The sequence below is a fragment of the Dromaius novaehollandiae genome, unplaced genomic scaffold (assembly GCF_036370855.1).
Source record: "Dromaius novaehollandiae isolate bDroNov1 unplaced genomic scaffold, bDroNov1.hap1 HAP1_SCAFFOLD_33, whole genome shotgun sequence".
NCBI classification, from domain to species: Eukaryota; Metazoa; Chordata; class Aves; order Casuariiformes; family Dromaiidae; genus Dromaius; species Dromaius novaehollandiae.
Window position 1 is genome coordinate 4,501,585 of NW_026991456.1, and position 5,261 is coordinate 4,506,845.

The 5,261-nt window shown below is 51.9% G+C and overlaps 1 long non-coding RNA gene across 1 annotated transcript; it reads left to right on the plus strand.

Moving 5' to 3' along the window:
- The first annotated feature begins 4,555 nt into the window (after window positions 1-4,555).
- On the plus strand, window positions 4,556-4,912 carry LOC135326631 (uncharacterized). Its single transcript, XR_010386928.1, has 3 exons — window positions 4,556-4,609; window positions 4,705-4,767; window positions 4,855-4,912. It is a non-coding gene; the product is annotated as an uncharacterized LOC135326631 (long non-coding RNA).
- The last annotated feature ends 349 nt before the right edge of the window (window positions 4,913-5,261 follow it).

Genomic DNA, 5,261 nt, shown 5'->3' on the forward strand with positions numbered 1-5,261 from the left:
GGCTGTCTTCTGGCCCCCTAGGCCCCTTAGACACCCTCTAGTCTCCTCGCAACCCCTTCAGATTGCTCCCTTCTTTTCCAGAGGCATTTATTGACAGTGTAGACGCCTTAGCACCCCTCTAGTGCGCTGTGGATCCCTCTTTACCACAGAATGGGGCCCCCCAGCTCTCTTCTGGCCTTCCAGACGCCTTAGACACCCTCTAGTCTACTCGCAACCCCTCCAGATTTCTCCCTTCTTCCCCAGAGGCATTTCTTGAACGTGTAGACGCCTTAGCACCCTTCTACTGTGCTCTCAACAACTCTTTTCCACTGAATTGGGCCACCTGGCTGTCTTCGAGCCCTAATGCGATTAACCTTTTTTTTGCCTCAGAGCTCCATTTTGGATATCTAGAGTACTTTAGGACCCTGTTAGAAGCCTCAGAATTCCTGTTGAGCTTTTCTTCATGCTGTGGAGCCCTTTTTTGTTCCCCTACCAGACTTAGCAGCCCTCTGTTCTGCTTTGGCCTCATCTCTTGTGCTTTTATTTTTCCGTGCAGAGCTCTCTTTGTCCTCCAGACCCCTCAGCACCCCTCCAGTCCCCTCAGCAGGCTTGTAAAGGCCTTTGTCATGATCCAAAGCTGTGTTTTGGATCTCCAGTTCCCTTAGGACCCCTATAGTGCACTGAGAACCCACCTGGAGGCCTTTGTTGTGCCCCACAGCCCTGTTTTGGTCATCTGCATAGTATGAGAGCCTTCCTGTCTCCTCAGAGCACCTGCTGAGGTCAGTCACGTTAGCCAGTTTCAGTTTTTTTGCCATTTAGTCCCCTTAGGAGCCCTCTGGTCTGCTGAGAACCACTCCTGGGGTGTGGTGCTTGTTCTGCACCAGAGCTGTCCTCTGGCTGCACAGCCCCCTTTGGAATTCTCTAGTCTGCTCAGAAGCCCTTCAGATTTCTTCCTTGTTCTCCCGAGTCATTCCTTGGCCATACAGGCTGCTTAGCACCTCTCTAGTGGCCTCTGGACTACTCTTTTGTCCTTCCTTGTTCCCTGTCTTTTGGCTATTTCCTTTAGGAGTTATTTAGTGGTCTCAGAATTCTTCCTGAGCCCTCTCTTATGCCCTAGAGTGCTTTTTTCATCGTTTAGGTGCCTGAGTACCCATGTTTTCTTCTGAACCCCTTTGGAGGCTTTACTTGTTCTCTTCTGCCTTCTTTTAGTTGCTCTCTAGTCTGTGTAAGAGATATCTAATCTGCTCTGGATTCTTCTTTAGAGCTTTGTTGTGCTGCATAGACCTCTATTGGTCCTGTAGAGCTCTGAGGAACCCCTTTAGTTTACTCTGGACTACTCTGTCAGTCTTTCTTTTGTGCCTGAACTCTGTTTTGGCCCTTTAGTCCTTGTGTGACCGCTGCCATCCATTCATAACTGCTTCTGGAAGCCTTTGTTGCGCCCCAGAGCCCTGCGTGGGTTCTCCAGCCCTCTTAGCATCCCTCTTCCCTCCTCGTGCGCGTCCTCCACTTAGGCATACAGAGGTAGTATTCCCGTGGGGAACGCTCCATTCCACCCAGTGGCCCCTTTTTCTAAGCACTCTAGGTACTATACAGGAAATACCCCTGTTTGGAAGTACTCACATTACAGAAGCAGCGTTGTTCCGGGGGGTTATTTAGATATCTTGGTTTGCCCTAGAGGAAATGCTGTCTTCCTACAACAGCTGTATTCAATACAGGTGTGAACCAATTAGAGCAGTGTGGTGTAGCGTTCCCTTTATAGGTTATGTGGAATCTTGTAGTTTTCTTTCTAAGCCTAAGTAGAACTGATTTCTAGTTTTCAGTGTAAAGGCTAGTGTTAGTTAGGGTAAAAGAATTTAATAACAGACCTCCTGGTATTATGGATATAGTATATGAAGTCTTAGTAACAAAGAAGATGGTCCATTTTATCCAAGAGGTCTGTTTAGCCTTTCTGTGCTCTGCAGCCTAGCTACAGAGTGGAAGCAAAAGCCTTGCTCTTCCCTAGCCCTCTGTCTTTATGGCTGGCAGTGCTTTGCCCCTCCCCTTCCCAGGGCTTGTGGGTCGGGCAGTGGGCGGGGCTAGGGGTACATAAAGCGAGGGCCTGGTGGCAGGGAGTTCATTCTGCATTTGCTGTCCTTTGGGGTTAGTGGTCTGGACTTGCCTCGGCGAATAGCAGCATTTGAAGAAGCAAAGGTATCCAGGAAGAGTTATTGCTGCATTTGGAGATGCAAAGGCTGTTCCTTAAGATTAGAGCAACGGGATGGCTGAAGGTGGAGCCGTAAGCCTGCCAGAAAATCGCTTAAAGCAGGCAGTTTTGGTTTTGCGTCGGTGTCTCGGCGCGGGGCGTTCAGGGGTGGAAGAGGGCTTCCGCGTCTGCAGTCGTATCTTTTGTTAACCATCAGTATTGTTTTGTTGCGTTTCTGTGTTTATTGCGGAAGGGATGCAGCTTCATCGCTTGGCTCTTTGAAGATGATGACACTCGAAGAATTGTTTGTCCCTCAGCTGGATTGCAGAGAAAAGGACAGAACAGGGGTCCCCGGAAAACATTTCCATCTACGTTTCCGCTCTACGTAGTGCTTGTGTGCCTTATGTCCAGTAATGTGGATGCATGTGAGATATCGTTCTCGTCAGCTACTGTGGTTTCCGGCTTGCTTGCCGGATGTTCTGCTGCTCCTCAGAAATATTGTCAGCTCTGTTCCAAGAGGAAGTGAGTAAGTTTTTTTTGTAGTATGCAGAGTTATGGAAGAGTCTAGACTTTATGTGAAGAGTGTGAAGAGCCAAGTGAGCATTCTTCCTGCCTGGAAGTGCAGTATGATGAGAAAGGAAGTCACATCTTTGGAAACTAAGTGCAGCTGTGAGTAAGTCCATGTGTCTGAAGGGGTCAAAAAGCAACCTCCTGCAAGCTAACGAATTCACCTCTTTTCTTGTCCAAGCCTCAGTGCTGAGAGAGGAAAAAAGCTGCTGGCCTTCTCGGGACCGGCAGGAAACAATTTGCAGTCTCGCCTGGCAGCTCTTTTCTTTCATCTGTGCCTGCGAACCCACTGCCATCTGCTCTTTTGTGGCTCTGCTTCTGACTCCTACCGTGGCTTCTGGGGCTGTCCGCTTTGCTTTTTCAGATACCTTGCGGGCCTTTTCCAGGCATGCCTGAGGATTTGAGGTGAGGTAGAATGGGTGAGTGTAATGGCGTGTCAGTTGTTTTACGGCTAGTCCGCAGTGCCTAGGAGAAGAGTAATTTTGTTGTTTTGTTTTTTGCAGGTGCCATGGGATTACTTTCAGTCAGGATGTGGGAGTATCGCTTTGGCGCGGTGCGGGTGAATGGAGCGACAACGGCGGTTTGGAGAGGCACGCTCTTGCAGATGAGCATGGAGGTGCCCGGCACGGGGGGTGACTGCTTGCGCTTTGGTTTGGCAGGTGATGAAGGTGAGCGAAGGAAGATTAGAGAGGATGTGGCTGCCGTTGAGTGATGCCTCTTAAGGATCAAAAGTGACCTGACTGCCCCCCCCCCCGCCCCCAGCCCTGGAAAAGCTAAGGTGAGGGGCAAAGGGTGTTGGGGTTGTCTTCATTCTGTGCATGCGTGCTGATATTCAGTGTAGTAGGGAGGGCTGCTCTGGATGAGTGGTGTGTGAGGCAGAGGTGGTGGGGTGCGCATGGCAGAAAGTGAGGGTGTGGTACGTAGGGCAGCTCCAGCCTGTGTCTGTGTTGTTGTGTAGTCTATGTGGTGTGTGTTATAGCTGTGCTATCTTTTGCTCAGGTCTTGATGTTGCTCTTGCTCTTTGTGCTCAAGGAGCACAGCCCACGCTCCACAGCGCCATCGCGGCAGGCATCCGCTGTCTTTTGCCCGGCCTCAGTCATCGGCATCGCTCCAGCGGATCGCGTCTCGTCCCGTGCGGGCAGCCGAAAGGGGCGGTCCGTCGCTCCGGCTTTGCATCGTGACCATTTGCGGCCGCTCATCTTCGGGGCCATTGTCGAGGCCTTTTTGCCTGCCCCTCTTCTGTTTCTGCTCTTGTTTTTCATCTTCTTGGCATCCTTTCAGGGTTCTTCCCTGAATCGCCGCAGCCTCGGGTCTTCCCGGCCGGGTGCTTCAGCATCGGTCGTCCCGGCTTTGCGGGCCGCTTTCCATCCCGGGCAGTGGCGTTTGACTCTTTTCTGGGCTCATCCGGAGCAGCAGAGCCGCACGGTCATGGCATCGTAGGGCTTTCTGGCTGGTAGCATCTTATGCGTGGGAATAGTTCTTTTTGCGTACGGCTTTCCTGCATGTTTGTGTCTGATGCTTGTACCTATGTGTGTTTGTTTTGTGTCTAATGTTTGTCTGTGTGTGTGGGGATGGAGCTGCTTTGCCTGCGGTTATTAGCAATGGTAGCGTATGGAGCGTGGCAGCGATGGCCCGGAATGGTGATCGGTCAGTGTCCGTGTGCTCCAGTTTATGTTGCTTTTTGCAGATGCAGAGCAGTGTTCCAAGTGGGTCCAAGGGCGCTGGAAGGAAGGGGCATGCCCCAAGAAGGTGAGCTAGAGATTTGGTGTTGGAAGGAGAGTGTTGCGGTCAGTGGGTTGCCCGGTTAATTTTTGCTTTGTGCTTGTAGGCGTGGAGCCTTGCGGGGAGCAGGTCGCTCACATCCAGGAGGAGCTGGGCGAGGTGAGCATCAGTCTGGGTGAGGACGTAGAGCCCGGCGTAGGGCCGTCATCTCATTGGCGCCGTCCCCATTGCCCGGTGCCGTTCCTGTTTTACAGGTGTGTGGCAGACCTCGGCGTGGGGAGCCGTAGCCCGGCAGTCGGGATGGGAGAGCGGAGCAGGTAAAGGTATTGTAGCGAGGTAATGTTGTGCATGGGGTGTGGTTTTTGGCATGACCTCAAGGTGTGGTCTTCTCTGTGGTTTTGCAGGCATTGCAGGAAGTTTTGGAGAGGAGAAGCTGAGCGGCAACGAGGAGCCTGAGCAGGTGAGAAGGGAAGCTTGTCTGCCTGAGTTTTATTATGCGGTAGGGTGCTGCTGGCCTGCCTCTCGGTGATGTGTTTTGCTCTGCTTTTTCAGGTACGGTGCAGGCCTTTCCCAGGCGTGGCTGAAGTTTTGAGGTGAAGTGGAATGGGTGCGTATAATGGTGTGGCAGTAGTTGTAGGGCTAGTCCGCACTGCCTAGCAGAAGAGTAATTTTGCTTTGCTTTTTCCAGATGCCATGGGCAGCCTCACAGCCACAGTGCTGGAGCGTGGCTTTGGCACAGTACAGGTGAGTGCGATGATAATGGTGGTTTGGAGGAGGGTGCTCTCGCAGATGTGGCTGGAGCTGACCGGCA